Below are 27,895 nucleotides of genomic sequence, written 5' to 3'. Positions count from 1 at the left end.
GCCAGAGATAGTCAACAGTGAACATGCTGAGCTGCTTCTCCACTTTGAGAGGCCGCAGCCTCAGGACCCCAGGTAGAGAAAGTATCTGAGAAAGACTGAGAAGACAGCTGACTCCATCCAGATGCCACATGACTGTCAGAGACACCCCAGGGATGGTCTCCCCGGGAGTGACCACCAGTGATCTACCAAAATCAAGGTACCCCAGTGAGGTCTCCCTAAGCCCAAATACCAATGGCACAGAAACTGGGAAGAGCATGGGGCAAGTATCACCAGGCCCAGAAACACCTAGTAGCTCTGGGCAGGTCTCCCCAGAGCCAGGCACAGAAAACCTAGAGAGTCAAAGTCCAGGGGGCAGACTGAAGTCACAGCCACCGGCCCCCAAGAGACACTGAGAAGCCTGGTGTACATCCATCCAGGCCTGGCCACCACTTTTGGAAACAACTTCACAGAGAGCCTTGCAGAATTCTAGCCAGTGTGGTTCCTGCGGGCAGTCAGGCCACTCTTGTTCTCTGAGCCTTGCCTGCCTGTTTCCTTGGGCAGCCAACCCATCTATGGTCCCTTCTTCCCAGGTACTTCCACCACCCACACCTCTACCCAATTGGCCCTGATTTTGGGAAGAGACATCATGACAAGAACTCTTGAGAATTCTATCTCCTTTGAGGGTTGGTGTGATAAAGATCGAGATGTGCGGTGTTTGGACAATAACCAGCTTTTCACCACACACTGGGTAGAGAAGGAAGGAGACACGTATACTGTGTCACCTCAGTTAGAGTTAGAAGAGGCCATTAGGCTTTCTGAGCTAAAAAAAGATTCTGAGCTCTTAATTCATTCATCGCCTTGTATACCAGAACATCCTAAAGTGCCTTGTCCGGGAGGAGAGAAATCCATCCACCACGGAGCTGCAGGCTGCTGGAGAAAGCTATATTATGCGAATGGCCACACTTTTCAGGCCAAATGCCTCAGCAGGTGAGCTCACTGTGCTGTCTGCACAGACCGTGTAGGGGGACTTGGCCACCAGGTGTATAAGTGCACCAACTGTAAACTCTCGGTTCACAAGAAGCCCCACAAACTTGTCACAATTGAATGTGGACAGCATTCTTTACCATCAGAGCCCATGGTGCCAATTGATCCATCATCCATGGCCTCAGACCCTGCACACACAGCGATCCCACATAACCTTTCAACTCATGAGGCTTTAGAACAAGTTGATGAAGAGAACGAGGCAGGGAACACTGGGGAAGGTGGCGAAGCTTCATCTGGTCTAGGTCTTGAGGACTTTGATTTGTTCCGAGTGATTGGCAGAGGAAGTTATGGGAAAGTGCTGTTAGTCCCAGGGCAGGGAATTTAGCTCAGTGGTTCTGGCACCTGCCTCCCAAGCGCGAGGTCCCGAGTTTGATCCCCAGTACCAAAAAAAAAAAAAAAAATACTGTTAGTCCAACTGAAAAAATCACATCATATGTATGCCATGAAAGCAGTGAAAAAAGAGCATTTCTACATTTATCAGGTACACAGAGAGAGACGCATTCTACAGCAGACATCCAATTGTCCTTTTCTAGTTGCACTGCATGCTTGCTTCCAGACAGAAAGCAGACTGTTCCTTGTTCTAGACTATGTCAGTGGGGGAGATCTACTGTTTCTTGTGCAGCAACAAAGCACGTTTCCTGAAGAACATGCCAGGTTTTGCTCTGCAGAAATCAGTTTAGCAGTCAACTATCTCCATCAGCAAGGAATAATTCACAGAAATTTAAAAATGTAAAATGTATTACTGGACTCAGAAGGGCACATTAAACTCACCGATTATTGCTTGAGTAAGGAAGGCTTACAGCCAGGAGACACAACCCGCACTTTCTGTGGCACTCCTCATTTCATGGCTCCAGAAATTCTAAGAGAGGAAGATTACAGTTTCAGTGTGGACTGGTGGGCTCTTGGAGTACTGATGTATATGATGATGATCGGAGAGTCTCCATTCCATCTTGATGAGAGCTCTGATAAGCCTTATGGAGACTCAATTGAGAATCTCTTCCAAGTAATTTTGGAGAGACATTGTCATACCTCTTTGTCTGTCTGTACAAGCTGCAAGTATCCTAGAGGGTTTTCTGAACAGGGACCCAAAAGAACAACTGGGTTGTCATCCTCATGGGGGCTTTGCTGATGTTCAGAATCATCCATGCTTTCAAAATATGGACTGGGGCATGATGGAGCAAAAGCAGGTGGTGCCACCCTTTAAACCAAATATCTCAGAGGGATTCCATTTGGACAGTTTTGATCCTGAATTTACTAACCAACCTGTCCGGCTCACCCCAGATGATAATGACATCAAGAAGGTGCTTGATGTATATGAATTTGCAGGTTTTGAATATATCAATCATCTTACAATATATGAAGAAGAAGGGGTCTGATCCCCATTTTTCAGCTATGCATTTTGCTTATGTTGCCATTTAATGCTTGGAAAAACTTGCTACCAGCCTGGATAGAATTAACCATTTCACAGTTGCTTGGAAGCTAATTTTAATTTATTGTTTTGAAGTTATATTTAGATGTAATACTTGATTCTTATTGTCTATAGTAGAGAATATGGAATTTTTTGTTCATTGATTAGATTTTTATGAACTTATTTAAATAACAATGACCCAATCGCTTGTTAACCACACTTGTATATACATTCCATTTGTTGAGTGGGACATAATGCCTAATATTTTTTATTTTTACTTATGATACAAGAAAACAATTTGTCTGTTCAGTAAAATATCTTACCTATGCTAGTTTCTCTCCAACCACATTACCTGTACCTTTTGGGCTCAGTTTATGTAGTCTTCAGGAAAATCCAAAAAATAGCAACAACTTCGAATTAAAACACATATACTTGTATCTTTTTCATATGAATAAAACACAATATACGACTACAAGCTTTGGAAGGGTAATAGTTCTCATGAAATGGGCCATCTGAAAATGGTTAAGGGATAATTTTTTAAATGTTTACAAATTTTGAATTGTTCTAAATTTGAAACTGGATCATTAACTAAAATTAAATTAAACTAAGATTGTATCATTATAACTTATTTATATTTAGATGATGATGGTTACCTTTCAAACCCTTGGCATAAAAATGATACTAAAACAGAAGGATGATATATAGCATCCTAATTATAGTTAATGATCTAGTTTTGAATTCAGAATGATTTAAAGTTTGTAAACATTTAATAAATTATCTTTTAATCTTTTTCAGATGCCCCATTTCATGAGAACTATTACTTTTCCAAAGCTTGTAGTCATGTACTGTATTTTCTTCATATAACTTAGTTTGAAACTAAGGAAAACATCAAAGGAAAATGTTTATAGACATTCACATGTTCATTTCCAAGGCATGTATGTTTCTCTTAATGCCTGGAACTTGTTTTAAAACAAAAAGCAGTATTCACAACATAAACTTATAGAGAATTCTAACATGTCAGACATGTGCTTAGGATCTTGCTTTTAAGTGTTGCTCTTTTCCGTAGGGCATTTCAGAATGTAGAATAATCACCCAGGGTGTTTGTTTACCATGTTTATTACTGAGCCCACATTAGAATTCTTTTGGGCTTTTGAACCTCATTTTGAAAAACACTTTCTTCAAGATATTCTTTTGTCCTCCAGTTAAATAGTAGAAAGTGTGTTCATGGTATAATATTTTAAGATGTTACAAGCAGAAATTTGCAATTTTAGTAACATTTTTGAACAAAATTTTACATGAATGACTTCATTAGATACCTTCCTTGTTCCCCTCAGCCAAATCTTATCAGTTTTCTGCCAATGATATCCAAATGATGAGCATTTTTTTTTGTTGAGGTTTTCACCGTTTTTCAGGGTGGTCTTTTGTTTTTCAATTTTGTAAGTAATAAGTTTAACTGTATATTTTATAGAGAACTGCATTACAAATATGTTTTCAACTATTTTTGTTGTATTTAAGTGTTACGTCAGTTCTTTTCATGTCATGTAGAAATTGTCTCAAAATACTCTTTAGGGGAATAAGTCAGTTTATAGTCAGAATGGTTGACATTCTGGTGTTCTAAAAAAAAAATTATTTTGTATAATCCTGTAGTCAGATCACTTTATGCATATGTAGCTTGGGTTAAATTTCAAGTACTGTGTTCAGCACTGATATATTTATTGTATACATTTGTTTTGTTTTGATTTTTCTCATGTGGAATACTGACTTGGTCATCATAATGTAAAAAAAAAAAACACCCAATGATAAATGCAAACATACTGTATACCTAAAATGTACCAATAAAACAACTTAAGAATAAAAAAAAAAGACTTTCTATTCCAAATTTCTCTAGGGGTTTTATTGTGAATGGGTGTTGGATTTTTTTCGAATTCTTTTTATGCATCTATTGAGATGATCATATGGGTTTTGTCCTTGGCTCTGTTAATATAGTGTATTACATTTTTTGATTTACTAATGTTAAACCATCCTTGCATCCCTGGGATAAATCCAACTTGGTCAGGGTGTATGATCTTCTTGAGGACACCCTGTATTCTGTTTGCTAGTATCTTGTTGAGGATTTTTGCATCTATTTTCAATAGGGAGATTGGCCTGTAGTTCTCTTTTGGGGTTGGGTCTTTCCCTGGTTTTGGAATCAAAGTAACACTTGCTTCCAGGAATGAATTTGGAAGTATTGCTTCCCTTTTGATTTCCTTGATGAGTTTAAAGAGTAATGACAATAGTTCTTCTTTTAATGGAATTCAGCAGTGAAGCCAATCAGGACCTGGGCTTTTCTTTGTTGGTAAATTTTTTATTACATTCTCAATTTCACTTATTGTAATTGGGGTGTTTAAAATTTCTGTAGCTTCTTCACTTAAATTTGGCAATTCATATGTGTCTAGGAATCTGTCCATTTCTTCTGTGTTTTCCATTTGATTAGAGTACAGGTTCTCGAAGTAGGTATTGATGATCCTTTGGATTTCTGCTGGGTCTGTTGTGACTTCACCTTTTTTATTATTAATTGCGTGGACTAGAGCCTTTTCTTTCCTTTTTTTTTTTGATGTTTGGCTAAAGGTTTGTCTTTTTATTTATTCTTTTGAAAAACCAACTCTTTGATTCATTATTTCTATCATTCTCTTAGTCTCCATTGTATTGATTTCTGCTCTGATCTTTATAATTTCCTCTCTTGGATGAGCTTTGGGTATGTTATGCTCTTCTTTTTCTAGGAACTTGAGATCGTGCATTAGGGTATTTGAGTTCTCTCTGTTTTCCTAATATGGGCATTCACTGCAATGATTTTCCCACATAGAACTGCTTTCATTGTGTCCCATAAATTCCTGTATGTTGTACTGGCATTATCATTTACTTGTAGAAACTGTCTAATTTCTTCAATTTCCTCTGGGACCCATTAGTTACTCATGAGGGTGTTATTCAATTTCCATGTGTTTTTGGGGTGTTTTGCGCTCTTTTATGTTACTGATCTACAATTTTATTGCACTATGGTCTGATAATATACAGGGGTAACTTCAATTCTTTTACATTTATTTAGACATGTCCTATGAACTAGCATGTGGTCTATTTTGAAGAATGACCCGTGTGCTGCTGAAAAGAATGTGTATTCTGATTTTGTGTGGTGGAACACTCTGTAAAAATCTATTAAGTCCATTTGTTCAAGAGCTTGGTTCAGTCCTAGAATTTCATTGTTAATTTTTTGTCTAGATGATCTGTCTATTTGTGGTAGTGGGGTGCTGAGGTCACCCACTACAATTGTATTATTGCTTATTTGGTTTTTCATGTCCATTAATATTTGTTTTGTATAGTTGGGGGTATTTGTATTTGGTGCATATATATTTAGGATTGTCATCTCTTCTTCTTTAATTGTTCACTTCACAAGGATATAGTGACCATCTTTGTCTCTCTTAATTAGTTTTGGCTTGAAATCTACTTTGTCTACAAATAAGATTGCTATGCCTGCTTTTTTCTGGGTTCCTGTCATGTGGAGAACTGTTTTCCATTCTTTTACTTTCAGTGTATGAATTTGTTTTTGAGTTAGGTGTGTTTCTTGTATACAGCATATTGCTGGATTTTGCTTCTTAATCCATTCTGCCAGTCTATTTCTTTTGATTGGTGAATTGAACCCATTAACATTGATGGTTATAATTGATAGATATTGACTCATCTTTGTCATGATGTTTTACTGTTGTTGACTCTTTTATTTTTTTATCTTTCCCCCTTTCCCTTTAGTGTCTAACCTTGCCTGGTGGCTTCCCTCTGTTGGGCCTCATGGAGTTGTGACCTTCATTGCCTTTTTCTAGGATATTGTTTAGAATTGTTTGGAGTCCTGGTTTGGTTTTCATGAAATTTCTCAGGTGTTCTTTGTTGTGGAAGTATCTAATTTCCCCATTGATTTTGAAAGATAATTTTTCAGGATACAACAGTCTAGGTTGGAAGTTGTTTTCTTTTAGGGTTTGAAATACTTCACTCCAGGCTCTTCTTGACTTGAGGGTTTGTGTTAGAAGTCTGATGTGATTCTGATGGGCTTTCCTTTGTAGGTGATTTGTTTCTTTTCTCTGCTTGTAAGATTTTGTTCTTCTGTTGGGTTTCTGGGATCTTGACTATTATATGTCTAGATGTAGATGTTTTTTGATCATGGCTGTTTGGAGTTCTAGATATCTCACTTATCTGTATGTCCAATTGTCCACCTCTCTCTGGGAAGTTTTCTACTATTACTTCTGTGAACAGTTTTTATGTCAATTCTACTTTCTCCTGGTTTTTTTTTGTGGACTCCAATCAGTCTTATGTTATTCTTCTTTGCATCATCTAGCAGTTGCTGGATTGATTATTCTATATTTTTAAGAAATCTCTATTTTTATAGTAATTAACCACAATCCTGTCTTCAATATTTGATATTCTATCTTCACATTCCCATAATCAACTGTGCATACTGTCAATGGAGTTTTTTTTTAATTGGGACATTTTAGGTATGCAATAAAATGACATTCATCATTGGAAATTTGCACCTTTATATAATCTCTCTTGGTTCTTATTTTTTGAGCCTTCTCCTGTACTCCCTTCAACTTCTCCATCCCTCCCTATTTACAAAGATTTTGTTTCCATTTTTTTGTTTTCTCACATTCATTCCATTCCCCTCTTTCTTTTCACCTACCCCTCCCACTTCTCCTTCCCCTTTGCCCCTTTGCTTCCTATTTCAAATTATCTGCTATACCTTTTAGTCCTTATTTATACTTTCAGGTTTTCACACTAGAGAAATTAATTGGTATTTACACATGTGTGTCCTATTTATTTCACTTAAGAGTATCACCTCAATGTCCATCCATTTAGCTATAAATGTCTCTAATTTCTCATTTTTTATGGCTGAGTATTAGTCCATTTTATTTTTTAAAAAACACATTTTCTTTATCCAATCTCCAGTTGAAGGGGATTTGGGCTGCTTCCAAACTTTAGCTATTACAAATTGTGCTGCTATGAACATGGGTACACATATGTCACTATGGTATGATTCTTTTAATTCTTTGGGGAAGGTACCCAGCAGGGGAATACTGAGATCAAATGCAACTTCCAGTCCTAGTTCATTGAGGTATCTCCATACTGATTCCCACAGTGCTTGCACCAGTCTACACTCCCACCAGCAGTGGAGCAGGGTTCCTCTTTCCACATAGCCCTGCCAGCATTTGTTATAGGTTGATTTCTTGATATCAGCCATTTTTTCTGGTGTGAGGTGGAATCTCAGCATTGTTTTCATTTGCATCTCTTGAATGACTAGTAATGTTGAATATTTTCTAGTGTTTTTATTTGCTATTTCTACTTCTTTGTTTGAGAAATGTCTGTTCATTTCAGATGCCCAATTTTGGATTGGATCTTTAAATTTGGGAGTCTGATTTTTTAAAATACTTTTTCCATTCTAGATAGTAGAACATTGTCTGAGGAAAAGCAGGTGAAAAATTTTTCCAAAGTTGTGGGTTGTCTCTTCACACTGCAGTTGGTTTCTCTTGCTGTGCAGAAGCTTTTTAATAAGAAGAGATCCTACTGGTTGATTGTGCAAGTTCACGGGCAACTGAGGGTTTCTTTATAAAACCTTTTCCTACAAAAAAGTCTTCAAGAGTTCTACCTAACCTCTGTTCCAGCCTGTTCATTGTTTCTGTTTTAATATTTAGATCTTTAATCCATTTTAATTTTAGTTTACTGCACGGTGACAGATATAGGTCTAGTTTTAATCTTTGGCAAGTTGAAAGCCAATTTCTCCAGCACCATTTATGAAAGAGGTTATCTTTCCTCCAGTGAGGGTGTTAGGCTCCTTTATTGAAGATGAGATGGATGAGAGTGTCTGGCATTGTTTCTGCATCTTCTAATCTGTTCCACTGGTCCTCAGGTCTGGGTTTTTTTGCCAATACCATGCTGTTTTATCACCATAGCTTTGTAGTTTAGTTTCAAGTTGGGGGTTCTGAAACTCCCTGCCCTGTCTCTGTTACCTAGAATTTCTTTTGCTATTCTGGGTCTCTTCTTGTTCCAAATGAATGTTTGGATTGTTTGCTAAAGGTCCATGAAGTACACTGCTGGAATTTCAATCAGAATGGATTGAATCTATATAGCAGTTTTGGAAGTATGGCCATTTTCACTATGTTGCTCCCTCCTACCCAGAAACAGGGGATGTCTGTCCATTTTCTGATATCATCTTCAATCTCTCTTTTCAGAGTACCATAGTTTTCAGAGAAGAGGTCTTTGATTTCTTTCATTAGGTTGATTCCTAGGTATTTCAGATTTTTGGATGCTATTGTGAAAGGAATTATTGCCCTATTTCTCTCTCAGTGAGTCTGTCATTGGTGTAGAGGAAAGCTATTGATTTTTGTGTGTTGACCTTGTAACCAGCTACTTGACTGAATTTGGTGATTAAGTCTAGAAGACTTTTGGTGGAGTTCTTGGGGTCTTCTATATAGAGTATCATGTCATCTGCAAATAATTACAATTGGACTTCTTCACTTCCTGTCTTCATTCTTTTCCTTTCTCTCATCTAATTGTCATGACTAATGTTTCCAAAACTATTTTGAACAAGAGTGGTGATAGTGGACATCCATGATTTTAGTTTCTGATTTTAGTGTGAAGGATTTCAGTTTTTGACCATTTAGTACGATACTGGCTGTTGGTTTTTCTTAGATGGCTTTTATCAGATTGAGGTAGAGATCATCTATTCCAATTTTTTGTATGGTTTTTATCATAAATGCATGTTGGATTTTGTCAAATGCTTTTTCTGCATCAATTGAGATGATCACGTGGTTTTTGTCCTTGGCTCTATTGATATAATGTATTACATTGATTAGCACGTGTTGAACAATCCCTGCAACCCCTGGGGTGAATCTCACTTGGTCAGGGTGTATGATCTTGTTGATGATCTTCTGCATTGTATTGAGCAGTATCTTATTAAGGATTTTTGCATCTATGTTCATTAGTGAACATAGTTCTTTTTTTCGGTTGGGTCTTTCTCTGCTTTGGGGATCAAGGTGATGCTTCCTTCCAGGAATGAATTTTGGAGTATTTCTTCCCTTTTAATTTCATTGAAGAGTTTAAACAGTAGTGGCAGTAGTTCCTTTCTAAAGAGTCTTGTAGAAATCAGCAGTAAAACCTTGAGGACCTGAGCTTTTCTTTTCTTTTTTTTTCCCATTAAGTTTATTGGTAGATTTTCAGTATAAAATACAGTCACATTCATGAATGAGATTTTGTACCTTTACATAATGTATCTTAGTTCTTTTTTCCCCCTTCCCTTGCCCTCCCTTCACCCCTCCACCCTTCCCTATTTGCAAAGACTTTGTTTCCATTTTTTTCCTTTTCTCATATTTTTTCTTTTCCTTTTTTCCTTTCCCCTAGCCCTTCTACTTTCCCTGCAACTTTAGAGCTTTTCTTCCTGTTACACAATATCAATTATACATTTTTCAAATTAAAATATCAAGATGTAGGAGACATTACCACACATTTTACAGAATTTAAAAGGATATAGAAAGCATATTACAAAAATCTACTTTGAAATAAATTTGACAACTTCTAAGAAGTACCTTGGAAGACAAATTAATGAAACTAACTTTGGAGGAAATATAAAATTTAAATAGCAACTATTAAAGAAAATATATTCCTAGCTTGAAAGCCTACCTATATGAAAACAGCAGGCTCATAAACATTTTAACTGATAAATTACATCAAACAATTAAAGCAGAAAAAAGAAGGAACACTTCTCCCCTCATTTTAGGAACTCAACATTGTGCTAATCCTAAAACTGGATAAAGATAATAGGAGAAAAAAGTATGAACAGAGATAGAAATTTGTTTAACAAAATAAACTATTAGAAGTCAGATCTGGCAGTATGTAGAAAGTGGTTTTGTTATAGGGATGGCAGTGTTGGTTCAGCATTGGAGGATCCACCCCTGAAAGTCATCATTTTAACAGAGGAAAGGAAAAAGCCATAATGATCCTGTCACTAGTTGGAGAAAAGTATTGGACCAAATTCTATAGCTGTTCATGGTAAAAGCTATCAGAAGACTAGAAGTAGAACAGAACCTTCTCAACAGATCAAAGACATGTACTCCATACTTCCAGTGAGAATGCCTTATATGAATGGAGAATATACAATGCTTTCTCCTTAAGGTGGGGAACAAGGGCAGATATGCTTACTCTTTATCTGTCCATTAAACTTTGAAACCTAGGCCCCACCAAAATAGTCTGGCAATAAAATGACACATTAGGATAGGATTGGCAGGGCAGAAGCAAAATCTTTATATGTAGATGAAATGATCATCTACAGAGAAAATACTAAGAAATCTCTAGGAGTCCCTAGAACTTGTACTTGAATTTAGCAGGATTAGAAAACACAAGGTATATGTAAAAATTCAGGTCTGTGTATACTTGCTATAAATGAAGAACTGGATATTGAAATTTAAAAGTTATGTAGGAGTAGAAATGACTAGAAAAGTTAAAAAAAAATGAAAAAAATGTTGGAAGATGTTTAGTGCCTAATTTTAAGACGTCTTTTAAGCTACAGTAATCAAGGCAGTGTTGGTGTAAGAAAAGACATATAGATCATTGGAATAAAACAGAGAATCTAGAAATAGGACCACACATATATGGTCCACTGAGTTTTGAAAGACTATTTAATATTACCACTTTATAGAATATAAACTCAATTCAAGAGCTGAGGAAGAGATAGTGTTTTCAGCAAATGGCACTAGAACACCTGGTATCCGTATATAAAAAATTAACCTCAACCCTTTATTTCCATACAGGAAAATAACTTGAAGGGATCTATGAACCTAAATATGAAAGCCTAAAGTTTAAAACTTTAAGAAGAAATTATAAAGGAAAAGGTTTATGAATGCAGGGTAGGCAAGAACTACCTAGTATACAAAAGACATGATGTATAAAAGAAAAAAATTAATGAATGAAATTCCATCAAAATTTAGAACTTTAAATGACATCATTAAAATGAAAAGTAGTCCTTAAAAAGACCATATTTATAATGCATATAACCTATGAGCAGAATATATAAAGAATTCTTAGAGTTCATTAATAGACAACCCAATTAAAATGTAGACATAAGAAGATGATAAATAGCCAGTACAGCACAAGGAAAGGTGTGCAACTCTAGAATCAGAAAAATACTAAGCAGTACAATAATAAGATTGAATTATACACTCATTAGGGAGATGAAGTCAAAAGTTTTAAACATCTTGTCATGACTTTTTCTTTTTGTTGTATTCTCCCCCTTTGCATTTAATTTGTCACACCTAATGGATTCATTCTTCTGGGTTTCCTGGGGTTGTGATCCTCATTGTCTTTTCCTAGGATATTGTCTAAAATTTTTTGGAGTGCCAGTTTGATATTCATGAAGTTTCTGAGGTGCTCTTTATCATGAAAGTATCTTATTTCTCTACCAATTTTGAAAGATAGTTTTGCAGGGTGCATCAATCTGGGTTGGAGACTGTTTTCCTTTAGGGCTTGAAACACACCACTCCAAGCTCTTCTTACCTTGAGTGTTTGCATTGAGAAGTCTGCTGTGATTCTGATGGGCTTTCCTTTGTATGTGATTTGTTTCTTTTCTCTCACTGCTTGTAGAATTTTGTTCTTCTGTTGGAATTCATATAACTATTACATGCTTATGTGTAGATTTGTTTTTGATCAAGGCTATTTGGAGCCCTATATGCCTCACTTATCTGTATGTCAAGTTCTACACTTGATCTTAGCCAAAAGGCCTAGAAGTGATTTGTATGTCAAGTTCTTTTCCCCTCCTTGGGAAGTTTTCTGCTATCACTTCTGTGAAGAGTTTTTTATGTCATCTGCACTCTCTCCTGTTTCTTCATTGACTCCAATCAGTCTTATGTTATTCTTCTTTGCATCGTCTAGCAGCTGGTAGATTGATTTCTTGTGTTCCTTTACAATTTTAAAGCAATTTTTCTTTTCCTGGTCACTAATTGAAATCTTTTCTTCTATATCTGAAATTCTATCCTCACATTGGTTCATTCTGCTGTGCAGACTTTCGATGGAGTTTATAATCTCCTGGAAATGTTTGCATCTGTTTTATGGATTCTATTGGTTTCCTATGCTGGGATTCCATCATGCTCCTCAGAGCCTCTATTTTTTTTTTATCTGTGTCCTCTCTAGATTTATTAATCATGTCTTGCACCATGAATAAAATCTTTGCTGTTATCTGAGTAATTATTTCTGATTTCCTTTTTCCCAGATCCTCTTTTTTTTGCCAGCTCACAGAGTTCAGGTGGTTGAACATCAGATTTTTCCATCTCATTTCCCTTTGGGGTTGCTGTAGGTGATCCAGAAGTCTGTTTTTGAGGCTTGTTTTTGTGTCTTCTCATTTTCACGGTGGGGGGGGGGTTGCTTCTGGCACCCACGCAGCTCACCTTCTCCACCCTAGGAGCTTGGGATGGTGGCGGGGGAGCTTACTTCCAGGTTCTGGGACCAGCTCACCTTCTCTGCCCTAGGAGCTTGGGATGGTAGTGGGGGAGCTTCCTTCCAGGTGCTGGAACCGGCTTGGCTTCTCTGCCCTAGGAGCTTGGGATGGCGGTGGGGGAGCTTCCTTCCAGGTTCTGGGACCAGCTCACCTCTCAACCTGGGCTTTTCTTAGTTGGTAAGTTTATAATTATGTTTTCAATTTCATTGAAATTGATATTGGTTTGTTTAGAAGTTCTAGGTCTTCTTTGTTCAACTTTGGTATTTCATATGTATCTAGGAATCTGTCCATTTCTTCTATATTTTCCCTCTATATTGGTGTATAGATTCTTGAAGTAGGTATTGATGATCCTCTGGATTTCTGCTGGGTCCACTGTAATTTCACACTTTTCATTCCCAATTGGATGGATTTGGGCCTTTTCTTTCCTTGTTGTGATAAGGATGGATTTGGACCTTTTCTTTCCTTGTTGTGACAAACCTAAGGGTTTGTCAGTTTTGTTTATTCTGTCAAAGAACGAACTCTTGGCTTCATTGATTTTTTGGATCATTCTCTTAGTCCCCATTGCATTGATTTCTGCTCTGATCTTTATAATTTTCTCCCTTGTATGAGCTTTGGGTTTGTCCTGCTCTTCTTTTTCTAGAAGCTTGAGATTCAGCATTGGGTTAAGTGGACTCACTTTGTTTTTCTAACATGTGTATTCACTGCTATAAATTTTCCTTGTAAGACTGTTTTCATTGTGTCCCATAGAGTCCGATATGTTGTATCATCATTGTCATTTAATTGAAGGAACTGTCTGATTTCTTCTTTAATTTCCTCTGTAATCCATTGGTTAGTCAGAAGTGTGCTGTTCAATTTCCATGTGTTTATGAAATTTTTGCAGTTTATCTCCAATTTTATCACACTGTGGTCTGATAATATACAGGAGATAACTTCAATTCCTTTGCACTTACTTAAACATGTTCTATGAGTGAGTATGTGGTCTATTTTAGAGAACAACCAATGTACAGTGAAAAGAATGTGTATTCTAATTTTGTGTCATGGAACACTCTGTAAACATCTGTTAAGTTCATTTGTTCAAGAGTATGATTGAGTTCTAATATTTCATTACTTATTTTTTGTCTGGTCAATCTATCTATTGTGGCAGTGGGGTATTGAGGTACCCCACTACTATTGTATTAGTACATATATGACTTTTCATGTCCATTAGTATTTGTTTTACATAGTGGGGCCACTAGCATTTGGTGCATATATATTTATGTTTGTCATCTCTTCTTGGATTGTTCCCTTTACAAGGATATAGGGTCCTTGTGTGTCTCTTTTAATCAGTGTTCGTTTGAAATCCACTTGATCTGCAAAGAGGATAGCTACTCCTTCTTTTTGGGGGGTTCCTGTCACATGGAGTATTGTTTTCCACCACTTAACTTTCAGTCTATGAGTTTCTTTTTGAATTAAGTGTGTTTCTTCTATGCAGCATATTGCTTAATCTTGTTCCTTGACCCATAGCACCAGTCTGTTTCTTTTGATTGGTGAATTGAGACCATTAACATTGATGGTTATAACTGGTACATATTAAGTTATCATTGTCATGACTTTTTTCTTTTTGGGAATTTCTTTTAGGGATTCTCCCATTTTCCATTTAATTTCTTGTCATGCCTGATGGTTTCTTTTTGCTGTGCTTCCTGGGGTTGTGATCCTCATTGTCTTTTCCTAGGATATTATCTAACATTTTATGGAGTGCTGGTTTGGTATTCATGAAGTTCCTAAGGTGTTCTTTGTCATGAAAGTGTCTTATTTCTCCATCAATTTTGAAAGATAATTTTGCAGGGTATATCAATCTAAGTTGGAGGCTGTTTTCCCTTAGGGCTTGGAATACATCACTCCAAGCTCTTCTTGCCTTGAGGGTTTGAGTTGAGAAGTCTACTGTGATTCTGATGGGCTTTCCTTTGTATGTGATTTGTTTCTTTTCTCTAACTGCTTGTGGAACTTTGTTCTTCTGTTGGATTTCTGGAATCTTAACAATTATATGCCTATGTGTAGATTTTTTTATCAAGATTAGTTGGAATCCTATATGCCTCCCTTATCTGTATGTGACGTTCTTTTCCCCTGCTTTGGAAGTTTTCTGCCATCATTTCTATGAAAAGGTTTTTTTTATGTCATCTGCACTCTCTCCTGTTTCTTCATTGACTCCAATCAGTGTTATATTATTATTCTTTGCATCATCTATCAGCTGCTGGATTGATTTCTCATGATCCCTTACAATTTTAAAGCAACTTTTCTTTTCCTGGTCACTAATTGCAATCTTATCTTCTATATCTGAAATTCCTCACATTGGCTCATTCTGTTGTGTCAACTTTCAATGGAGTTTTTAATCTCCTGAAAATCTGTTTGCATCTGTTTTATAGATTCCATTTGTTTCCTATGTTGGGATTCCATCAAGTTCCTCAGTTCCTCTCTTGATTTATTAATTGTGTCTTGCACTATGTGCACGATCTCTGCTGTTATCTGAGAAATTGTTTCTGATTTCATATTTTCCATATCCTCTTTTGTTGCCAGTTCAGGGAGTCCGGGAGGTTGAGTATCAGATTGTTCCATCTTGTTTCCCTTTGGGGTTGCTGTAGGTGATCTGGAGAGCTAGTTTTAAGACTTGTTTATGAGTCTTCTCATTTTGATGGGGGGAGATGTGTGTTTGTGCTACTAGCCCCCACGCAGCTCACCTCCTCTGTGCTGACAGCAGTGGTATGCCAGCCCAGAAGCCTCCTTTGCACTGAGAGTGCTGCTATGGGAGCCTGGAACCCTCCTCTGCACTGGAAGCAGTGCTACAGTGGCCCAGAATCCTTCTCTGTTCTAGGAGCAGAGGTACAGTGGCCTGGAAGCCTCCTCTGCACTGAGAGTTATGCTACAGTGGCCCAGAAGCCTCCTCTGTGCTGAGAGCAGTGCTACGGTGGACTGGAAGCCTCCTCTGTGCTGGAATCTGTGATACCATGGCCCAGAAGACTCCTCTGTGCTGGGAGCAGTGCTACAGTAGCTCAGATGCCTCCTCTGCCTTTCTATGGAGTTTTTAATATCCTGGATATCTGTTTCAATCTGTTTCATTGATTCTATTTTTTCTTATTTTGGGCAATCATGGTTTCCATTTCTTTCTTATGCTGGGCATTCATGGCTTCCAGCATGTTTCTGAGCTCATCTATTTTTTTTTATCTGTTTCTGTTCTAGAGCCTCTAATCATGTCTTACACCCTGCTCACCATCTCTATAGTTATCTGGGAGATTATGTCTACTTTGAATTTCTCTAGAGCCTCATTCTTCTGTTTTGTTACTTCCTGTGTCAACAGTTCAGGGTGTCCAGGTGGTTGATTATCAGACTTTTCCACTTCATTTCCCCCAGAATTTGCCTTTTCTTGTGGTGGAAGTCTGAGTTTGTGCCTTGCTTAAATGTCTTCTCATTTTTATTTTTGGTACTGTCCTTGGTTTGGTTCCTGGGTTGATATTTCAAAGTTGCTTATTGTAAATATCTTTGTTGTTTGTATTTAGAACCCTTATGGTATGATTTCTTCTCAGAAGTGTCTTCCAGATATAGCTGGTCTTTAGGTTTTGAGTCTCTAATGGCTCTGAGGCTATCTCATTTTCATTATACCAGGAAGGACAACTGATTAGATCAATTACAACACCTTAGCCCAAGTGATACAATCAGCAACACCATAGAATCAAGTACATCGTAGAAAATGACAATTTGTGGTAGTTATTAATCTATGACCTTTAACTGTGTGAATTAAATAAAAATAGAGGACCAACCCAACATATCTTTATAGTGAACAAACTCTTCAATATAGCAACTTTACCCTTTGGGATGGGGAGTTAGAAGGAGTTGGGGAGGGAGGGATAGATAGGTAGAAGGATAGGCAAAGGTTAGCAGTGAGGCCAGAGGACAGGGAAGAGAAGGAAAAAGAGAAGAAAAGAAAAATAAAGAAGAAATATGAATTAGGGCCAGAGCAGGTACACAAAGAGAGATGAAGAACAATGTGGGATAGCAAGAAAGAGAGTGAAAGAAAAGAGATAAGAAAGAAAAAAGAGAAAAACAAAAATTTGAAAAGAGTAGAAAAAGAAAAAATTAAAAATATGAGCAAATAATAATAATTTTTTAAATAAAAAATAAAAATGAAGGGCCTCCTGCAGGGTATGTCTCTGCTGTCACAATAGACAACGTGGGCAGCAGTGAGCAGATATAAGTCAATGAGTCTCAGCAAGATAGTTGCAGACCTGTGAAATTCAGGCAGATTTCTGGCTGCAAGGCCCAAGTTGAGCTTGTTGTCCTCTTGCAAGGTTGAACTATGCAAGGCTCTCTTGCACGTTCTAGCTGCCCTTCCCCTGAAGATAGTCCAGGTTCTGATGGGAGGTGATGATCCCTCCAACTTACCAAGTATGGTGGTCTGGTGTGCCTTTAGTTGCAGGGATTCTCTTCACTTTTCCAGTGGGCTTCAGTTTTCATCAGGGAGCCTGAGAGAAGCTGTTTCTCTGTTGTTCACTTCTGCAGCTCAGGACAATGGCCTTTATGGCCCCCTGTGCCTCTGTAGTGTGGAACCAGGTAGAGACACAGCCAGGAGATTGGGGGTGGGGGGGTGCAAGAGCCCACGTGGCTAAGCTGGTTGCCAGTGGGCATGCTGAGGTGGTCCTCCCATCTGTCTGGCCACAGGTGGGTATGGTGAGCCGGATGGAGCAGGGCTCCAGACAGCCAGGGAACTCTCAGCCCATGTGGCTATTCTGAATTGAATTTAAATTTACATTAATTATTTCCTAAAATGTTCAGACTTGTCATTGTCAAAGTCTGCTATGAATGGGAGGATGTTTAAACTAATCTTTTCTCAGTTGTTGGCATATGCTAAAATTGAGATTGGGAAAAATTTTAATGAAAAACAAGATTTCCCATAGTCTTCCTTCTATTTGAGCAATTTCTTATGCTGGGAGCTTCCTGATTAGGTATATTTAGTCCAATACATAGCTACTTCGTTTCCTTTCTAAGTTTAAATTAAACTTCTCTGACACTGCTGATAATAGAAACTTGGAATTCCTGAAGTTTTGGGGCAATCATTTACTTAGTTCCAAGAACTTTTGAAAATTATTTGAGAAATAATGTTTTTGAGACACCAATTTATTTGTATAAAATTTAACAATAAATAAAACCTTGGAATTTCTGCTTGTTTTTCATTAAGACTAGCTAAAAAGTCTTATAGTAAATCATCTTTGTGAAAATATAAAATTTTTAAATTTTGGAAATATTTTGGTGACCTCTCTTCCCTTCTCTGTTTACACTGATGGGTCTATTGAGTGGCTAGGCATGATTACGGCTGATTGACTATTGGATAGAGTAGACATCCGATCCAAAGTGGCCCTGACCATACTCTAGACAGTAACCTACAACATGTGCCCTGGCTTAACAACAGAGGAACTGGTCACACTTATTTCTCTGGATATTGAATTAAAACACATGGAAGGGAGTTTCTAATTGGAAAACCTAAGACAGGGACTGAGGTAGCTTTACTGAGCTCTGTGAACTCCATCCTGCTATACTTCTGTTAGTAGATTAACATCTATCTCTTACCATATCTTTTAACCCACAGAAGCCAATGTTAAGAGCCATTGGGCCTCACAATCAAATAAGCTTAAGCAACAACAAATAATAGTAGGTAAATCTATGCATGCTATCATAATTTGACTCTGAGAGTGCATTATTGATATGCTCTAAGAGGTAAATGAAGATCTTTCTCCAGCTGTATCAAGAAGCTTCCCTACTAGAAGCTTTAGATTTTAAGACCTATCATAAACTGGCATATTGTCTGTCATGAAAAATCCTCAATAAATATTTTTTAACAACTCAGCCAATGACTAGATAAGATATCATTCCATAATATTTTCGTTGGTTAAAAAATTCCCTTGCAGTTTGTCAAAAACTTTTACAGGTCATTTTCAGTGTGATATATATAGTAAACAGTTCTGTACTATATGGTCTATATCTTTACAAACAGTGGACCAGTATCATCAACAAAACCCAGAAAATTATTAGAAATGTGAAATCTCAGGACTTAGCTAGACTAAGTCAGAATCTGCATTTTAAGAACACCTTCAGGTAATTTCTATGTATGATGTACATTCCTATTGTCTTATTTTTCTCTCATTGCTGAGAAAAAAATACCCAACATCCAAAGTTAAAGGGGGAAAGGTTTACTTGGCTTACAGTTCATAGAGGTTTCAATTCCAGTCCATAATTGGCTGACTCCAAGGCAGTGTGGCAGAGGGGCAACAGTTCATGGCAGTGGAAGACAGCAAAAGCAACAAGGGACTTTTACAACTTCTTTCTGTCCCTTTTATCTTATCCAGACTACCATGATTAGGGTGGTGCCAAACCAATCACTCATGTGTAGTGGTTTAGTAATCACTTCCCCTTAATCCCAGAATCACACACTCTAGATTCAACCTACAAGAGGCTTTGGGGGAACATCCAGACCCAAACCATAACAGCTATATAATGTAGAGGCCACCTTGACCAAGGTTAACCAGTTCAGTGATTCCCAACTATAGGTAAAACCGATTCACCTAAAATCTTTTCAAAAGTATTGATGACCAGGCACCTCCAAAGTTAATTAAATTAAACTCAAATCCCCTTCAGTTATTGAAAGAGAACCAAGCCCCTCTATTGTATGTGGACTATAATACCACATCCATGGTATGCGGTGAATATATACAAATCTCCATGAGTATAAACAAGGAGAAAGGTTAATTAAAGAAAGGATGACTACTAAGAGGAGTCCTGCTGAAGAAATTTGAAATGTGAGGTGTGATTTAAAGAAACAGAAAAGCAGTTTGGTTAAAATAGGAAGAATATTTTGGGATATGTTAGAAACTAATGCCCACATTAGGGGATTGGGAGTATTCATGGATATTACAGAAAGACAAAGCAAAGGACACAAGACAAGAAGTTAATAATTTATGAAGCAACAAACAGAAATCAGAGATGTAGGATAGGCCTGGAAAAATAAACAAGTTATACCCAAATTAAGGTCCATTGGGAATTTGCCTATATTAGACTAAGAGTTAAGACAATTTGAGTAAGATATTAGCCTATATTAGACTAAGAGTTAAGTGGTATGTAGATAACATTCAATCACTTGAACACATTTAGCTTTGTTTTGTAAATGAAAAATGTTCATTACAGAAAATTAGCATCTTAGTTACTTTTATCATTGCTGAGACAAAATACTTGGCATCCAAAGTTAAAGGAGGAAAGGTTTATTTGGCTTACAGTTCATAGAGGTTTCAGTCCATAATTGCTGGCTCCAGGGCAGAGTGGCATATGGCAGAGGGGCATCACAGTGGAGAAATAGTTCATGGCAGACAGCAGGTAAAAAAAGCTCTTTCTATCCCCCTTGTATCTTATTCAGGCTACTTAAGGTGAGTATCACTCACAGCCTTAATTCTAGTGCCCTCGATCGTAGCATTACACCATGAATTAATCCCAGCATCACATATTCTAGATCCAGCTACTTATGAAAAAGCCACACCTATGACTGCATGAGGCTTTGAGAGGACATCTAGATACAAACCATAACAATTAGGAAAGAGAGAAAGTATAAAGAAGGAAACCAAAATTAATCATAATTTCATAATCCAGAAATAACTGTATTCAATGTTTTGTTATATTCCTTCTCTGTATATCATATTTCTTTCATTTTGGAAGCTTTAGATTTTAAGCCATATCATTAATGCAATAGCCATTTGACAATGAGTGATATGTAAAATACATGATGTATTCTTCCTAGCCTTCTATTTTATTTAGTCTAAATATTGTAACAAACTGCTTTGAGCCATCAATAGTTATCACTTGCAATACAGTGACATGATGGTTTTCATAATCTATACCTGTAATCATTATTTTTTAATCCTTTAGAAAAATGAAAAGTATAATTTTGAGATGTACTGAAAAATATCAGGTTTTTGCATTTTCTGTTTTGTTAAATTTAATCCAGGTTTTTCCTTATCTGGAATACATAGTTCCTCTTAGTCAACAGCTAAGAGGATTTCATCTGTAGACTGGATTAAAAGCCCTTCACCACACTTGTATTGGTCATGCCACTTCTCTTAGCTTTGAAAATTATAAGATTGACATAAACTTCTAGAGTTTTTAATGTCATTGCCTACTGGGTAACCAACCAAATGCATGACAGAGAATCTTCTGCATACAAAATAATTTTCATTTGAAATATGCACCCATAATAATTTTAAGGCATTGAAAGCAATATTTTGAAATTCAAATATATGCTAAATACTTATACTACTCTAATGAAAATAACCCAACTGGGATGGCAATCAAAAGAACATATCACTATGTAAAATTTTACTCCCATTTCTAGTTGTTTTCTCTTTTTTACATTTTTTTACCTTTTTTTTACATTTTTTACATTCTAAACCCAAAGTTCCTCATTATTTTATCTCAAATGCCTTTGCTTATTAATGAACTTTAACATATTCTATGCTTATTTATATTTCTTTTCCTGTGAATGTTCTTGGACATCTTCTGTTCCTTTTTCTTTACTGTTTTTGTTTTTAATGTGTATATATGAAGGAAAGTAGCCTTTGCTTATCAAGTTTGGGATAAATAATTTCTAATCTCTTGCTTGACTTTTAAACTTATGTTTGTATGTACATACAGGATATTCACATATGTTCATAAAGTCAAATCAAAAATTCTTTTAATTCTTTTATATTAAGAAATTCTTTATTTTGAGATCAGTTAAAAATTTTTAAGATGCATTTTGTTTTAAAATATATTTGTTCTATGGCCAGAGATTTAGCTCAGTGGTTTTGCCACCTGCTGCACAAGTATAAGGACCCGAGTTTGATCCCTGGTACCAAAAAAATAAAAAATAAAAAAATAAAATATATTTGTTCTAAAATGTACTTCTTATAGTTTTATATCCTGGGTGTGTCTCTTTGATCATGGAATTTACTATAATGTGAAGTCTGTTTTACCAGAAAATAATTTATATAATTTATTGCCATCTGAGTGGATCATCATATTTTAGTTACTATTATATCAGTAATACTGATATAATAAGATATAATAGAAGTAATACTTCTACTCAATAGTTATATATCTTTTGTTATATAGTGGTGCATAATTTTAATTTTAAATTTCATAATACATCAGTTTGGATTGTATTCAACTTAATAAAATCCTTACTATGTTAAGGATTGGTAATCCATGGTTGATTCATTTCCTGAAGATATAATTGGGAACTCAGAAGTCTTCTTTTTCTGCATCACCAAACTTAGCAATTGCTAGTATAATTCAATTCTCCAAATACTCATTTGCAGGAAGAAGGAAAACAAAGAGGCAATATCTATGTTATAGAGTCATTATTAATGGAAAGAGAGCCCAGGTAATTATAGAAGTTTGGAAAGGGTTGTTTGGTTTGGGTTTTACAGTCTCTGTAAGAAGAAGACATGACAACAGGGATAAAAATCAGCATTGAGTTAGCATGTTTCACATGTAACTTCATGTTATGTTTGGTATCTTTCAGGGAAAAGGGGCCTCTTCTTTCAAAATGTCATAGCTTTTCTTTGTTTGTCTTATCTGAAGAACCATTAGCATTAAGATATAATATTTTATTAGGTTTGCAATTAGAATTCCTCACTCAAGAATATGGTATTTCTTTGTTTAATTTTGTTAACTATCATTCAGTAATAATTCATTTTAAGTCATCTAAGATTCATGCAGTACTGTTAAGTTATTCTCAGAAATTTGGTGCTGGAGTTACTTTTGTAAAAACTATCCATTTTTTCTCACTGTAACTTTTGATTAGTTGGTAGTGTAGAATTTAATTCATTCTGTGCTGCGATAACAGAATACCTGAAACAGTACTTTGCACATTGAGAGAAATGTGTTTTTTATGGTACTAAAGGCTGAGATGTTCAGGCTCAGGGTGTGAGCCTCTAGTGCGGGCCTTCTTGCTATGTTCTCACCTGAGGGAAAGCAAAGGGGCAAGAAAAAGTGCACGCATTCTTGAAAGCCCATTTGATAAAGATATTGATGTAGTTGTGAAGATGGATCCCTCATGGCCTAAACACCTCTCAAAAACCTCACTGTTGCATTGGAGATCATTTCCTACACATGCATTTAGGGAGTACATTGGGACCACAGAAATGCAGTAATAGAAGAGCTAAGGATTTCACATTACTAATATGTAGGTAGTCTACAGTACCCTTAATACTTTTAAAATTTTGTCTATGATTTGATATGTCTTTTCTTTTACAGTTTTGCTCTTGTATTACTTACTTTTCTCTTGTTGCTAGGACAAAATACCTGACATCCAAAGTTAAAGGGGAGAGGATTTTTTTCAGCTCACAGTTTGCAGAAGTGTCAGTCCATAATTGGTTGGCTCCAAGACAGAGGGGCACATGGCAGGCAGAAGACAGCAACAGCAAGTAAGGGACCTTAACAGCATCTTTCTGTCCCTTTTTGTCTTATCCAGACTACTTAGGGTGGGTAGCACTCACACCCTTAATCCTAGTGCCCTTGAGACTAGGATTACACCATGAATCAATTCCAGTGTCACACACTCTAAATCCAGCCTTTGAAAAAGCCCTACCTACTGTGCAAGGTTTTGGGGGGACATCTAGACACAAACCATAATAGCTTTATAAAATGGTTCTCTTAACATTATTTCTGGCATACATTTGGATATGAACATCTTGCTTTTAGGATTGCTTGCATTAAGCATAAATTTTGTCAAGAAAGTTATTATTCATATGATGAACTACATTTTAAGCTTAAAGAGAAAGATATTGAGATGGTTAATTTTATGTGTCAACTCAGTATCCACAGAGAGGCCACATATTTGGTTAAACATTAACCTGGTTGTATCCCTAAGAGTGTTTCTGGATGAGATTAACCCTTGAATCAGTAGACTTGGTAAAAAGATTACCCCCCACCCCGCCCCAATCAGGGAGAGCCTCACCCAATCTGTTGAAGGCCTGAGTAAAACAAAAATAGAGTGAGTAAGAGAGAGTCTCATCTGCCTGATTGTCTTCAAACCGAGGTACCACTCTTCTTCCTACAGACCCATCTGAAACTTGACATTTTCAGGAATCCCAGGTCTGCAGCTTGCTGACTGCATATGTCAGACTTCGCCTCCATACTGAATGAGAACTCCATTTCTCTTAAAAGATCCAATGTAAATAAAGTTCATTCCACACTTTTTTTTCAAATATCTTCCTTTTCAGTTCACAATGGCTCTTATGAATCTGAGATAATAAACACCTTACCTTCTTCACAAATTAAACAACCTCCTCAAAAAATATATGAAATCATCAACTGTGTGGCTTTTTAAAACAATAGCAATACCTACCTCCATAATTTTACTTGGTTTCAAATTTCCCTGCTAATCCTTTCCAGCCACTTCTGGTTTTCATTCTCAAGCTCTTTCATTGTTCTTTAAATCTGTGTTTTCTGCCCTTGATCATCTTCACATGGTGCTCAGATCTTTACATAGGAACTTCAGTTCCAGTCTCTTTGTACTGATAGCTTCAAGTGTTACTTCATTGTCTTGTAGTGTTCATTGATTTTGAATGACACTCTAAGGCCAGTTTGATTTGTTTTTCTTTGTGGGTAATTTGAATATCTTCTTCTTGATTGCTTTAGAGTCTTCACTTAATTCTTGAAAATTCTTTCAGAATTTATCTTTTTAAAATTATTTTTCTTATAGCAAAGTATTGTTCCAGTTTTAAATTTAGATTTTATTTATTCAGATCAGGAAACAAGCCCCTATTTATTTGACTACTCTTTCTATGTCTTGTATTCATCCTTCTTAGAAGTCTAATAATCTGTAATTTGGATATCTTAAATTAAGCCTCCTATTTTTTATTTCTGGAGGGATACTTTCTCATTCAAAGTTTAATTTTTTACTATCAAATCTATTATGCATGTCTTAAGATAGTTTTCAATTTGGTAATTGTGTTTCTATATCTTTTCAAATTGCAGACTTTTTCATGACATTGTTTCAGCTTCACTGATGAAAAGATGTAACTCAAACATTTTCTAAGATTTTCTCACCTTTCTTTTCTTAAATGTATTTTAGAAAAAGATAACCTTGGTAATTCTCTTGAACTACATCTCTGATTTTTCTTTTTCCCTTAAAGAGAGGGGTGAATGTATATTTTTCATTGTGTGTCAGTTAGCTGCATAAAAAAAACCGCTTCAAACTTAATAGCTAAGAACTATATGTAATATAGTTTTTATAAATTTAGATTGGACTTAATTGAGTGGTTATTCTAGTTTTGGGGGGGCATGTCCTGATCTGAGCTGAGTAATACTCCAGTGTTTGAATATGCCATCTATATTCATTCTTCTGTCTTCCAACATTTTATTTGCTTCAAGTTTTTGGCTAGTCTGAATGAGGCTGCAACAAACTTACTTCTGTTGAATTATAAAGAACTACTGCTTATAATTCAACTCTGATGGATTTTTTTTCGGTCAAAAAATACAATAAAAGCATTCAAAATGAATTGACATTTTTCTTGATTTTAAATTGTGGCTACTATAAGCTTCAAAAGTAAGATCACTAAAAATACAAAATGAAGAGCTGGGGATTTAGCTCAGTGGTTCGGCTGCCTGCCTTGCAAGTGCAAAGTCTCAAGTTTGATCCCCGATACAAAAAAAAATAGAAAATAGAAAATGAGCCAGTGTATCTGTAATCTCAGCACTCTGGAAAGCTGAGGCAGGAGGGTTACAAATTTGACTCTAGCCTAGGCAAAGGAGAAGGAGAAAGAGGAGGAGAAAAGGACTGGGGATGTAGCTCAGTACAGAGTCTGGGGCAATCCTGAGGCAGGAGAAGAGGGTGTGGCAAGCCGGTTGGGTAAGCAGGCATGACCTGTCATTCACAGAAATCCAGGATGCAGGCACAGAAAAGCAGTTCCAAACTCCACCTCAAACCAACCGGAAATTGTTATCTTCAATTCTTTTGGTGCAAAATCAAACAGATTTTTGATAGAATAGTCTACATTTGATGTCAGCCTGATGAGGAGGGGATACAAAAGATGGCTAACCTAGTAGCCACTGTAAGCCCTTCCAGTGGCAGGCTCTCATCCTGCAGAGTATACCTCTTTTCCTCCTTTAATTGGCCCTCACTCACTCTGTAGAGCATGTTTCTTTCCCTACTTCTGATAAATGTAAAACTTTGCTACCTTTTGCATGTTTCTTGTCAAATTCTTTGTTCATGACAAGAACCTAGAATGAATCTCTAGAAGGAGCCCAGATCACTCCAGAACCCTGACAACAATCCCTGATACTGAAAAAAAGAAAAGAAAAATGAAGTCATAGAAAACAATTGTTATTTACTCAATGAAGATTACTGTTGAAAACCAGAAGGAAGTTATTGGTGGTATAATTATATAATCTGTTTTGATCCCACCAGGAATAAGGACTGTCCCCAGATCAACATTTAAGAATGAAAATCAAGAGTTTTCTGAAAGTTCTATAGTACTTTTGCACAGTCTTTTATTGACTCCAATCACTTTCTATAGCTCTTTGCAAACTTGTACTACTTCGTTCAAAGTTTGGTTTCATGATCATTTCAGCCACTAACTATTCCCTCTTTTACTACTTCTTAAAAGCAAACTCTGAGATCTTCAACCCCGTTTTGTCTTGCATTCCCCATGATATGACTCCTCTTGGTCTTGAACAAAGTAGAAGTTCTCTCTAAAGTTATCACCACAGTGGTTTATGATTACTTTCCTCTGAATGAAGATTCAATAGAGATTCCTGTTTGGGCTTTGACTCTAAAAATGTTCATTATTTTGTTGTTCTGCTTTCAGAACTGATGGATGGAAGGGACTGGACATCTTTTTACTTGAATACCATGACATACCTACAATTTGCTTCCAGAAAAGCACCTTGGTTTGATGTTAGAGGACAAAACATGCACACTACTTAAGCCTATTAAATTGTGACAACTTCCTCCCATTACATCATTAGCATTGAGAATTGACTCTTCTGTTTCTTAAATTAAATAGCTGCATTTTCTTAGCACATCTCACTTGAAATCTTTGATAACCTATTGTTAGATCACTTATTGGTAATCAGTAGAATCTGATTCTTCTTTTATTGTCTTTGTGAAGCAGACTGAGAAGACACTCTTTTGATTTGAAGGAAATCAAACTGTTTAAGTGAAGGATTTTTGAAAACTGTGGATCATCTTCAATTTTATGTATCCCAGTGGATCTATCTGAAACTGTCATGTAGTCACAAACAACCAAAATGCTATGTTGACTAGCACACAAAGTTTTCTGTAACCTCATTTGGAGACAGTTACCATCAATGCACTGCAGTTGTGTTGTTACTTCCCCCACCAAATTGTAGAAAGCTTCAACTTTTAATGAGTATGATTTCTCAAATGAGGCAAAACATTGATATGCACAAACTTCATGATGAATTGGGTACAAGGGCACTGATGATACATTCCCGGCATGTACTGTGCTGTGGTGAATAAGTGGATCTTGATGAGCTCCTTGCTGAAAAACTAACTAAAAAAAAGAAAGAAAATGAGAAGATACAGAAGCAAGATGCAACCATACACTTCCAGCTCACCCAAGGCTCACTCAAGAGATGGAACAATTCTGAATAGCTGAACTCTCTGAAATGGTAACACCAGAAGTGACAAAGCAGATGAATGAGGCTCTAGAAAAATAAAATTAGAAATAATTTTTCAGATAACTACAGAGATGATGACCATAATAAAGGACATGGTTAATGAATCTAGAGATACAAATAAAATATAAAAGAGATAAGGAAAATTATGAAAACCATGAATGCCCAACATAGCAAAGAAATGGAATCCATGAAACAGTTTAAAACAGATATCCAAGAGATTAAAAATTCTGTTGAAAGTATAAGAAGCAGCATCAACCAATATGAGGAGA

The 27,895-nt window shown here is 36.4% G+C and overlaps 1 long non-coding RNA gene across 1 annotated transcript; it reads left to right on the top strand.

Moving 5' to 3' along the window:
• On the top strand, positions 1-27,102 carry LOC147821688 (uncharacterized). The gene is made up of 3 exons (XR_015446655.1): positions 1-196; positions 849-966; positions 26,792-27,102. It is a non-coding gene; the product is annotated as an uncharacterized LOC147821688 (long non-coding RNA).
• The last annotated feature ends 793 nt before the right edge of the window (positions 27,103-27,895 follow it).

The sequence above is a fragment of the Heterocephalus glaber genome, unplaced genomic scaffold (genome assembly GCF_053883595.1).
Source record: "Heterocephalus glaber isolate CG9 unplaced genomic scaffold, H.glaber_assembly_v1.0 deba00001720, whole genome shotgun sequence".
NCBI classification, from domain to species: domain Eukaryota; kingdom Metazoa; phylum Chordata; class Mammalia; order Rodentia; family Bathyergidae; genus Heterocephalus; species Heterocephalus glaber.
This window is presented reverse-complemented; position numbering and strand designations above follow the sequence as displayed.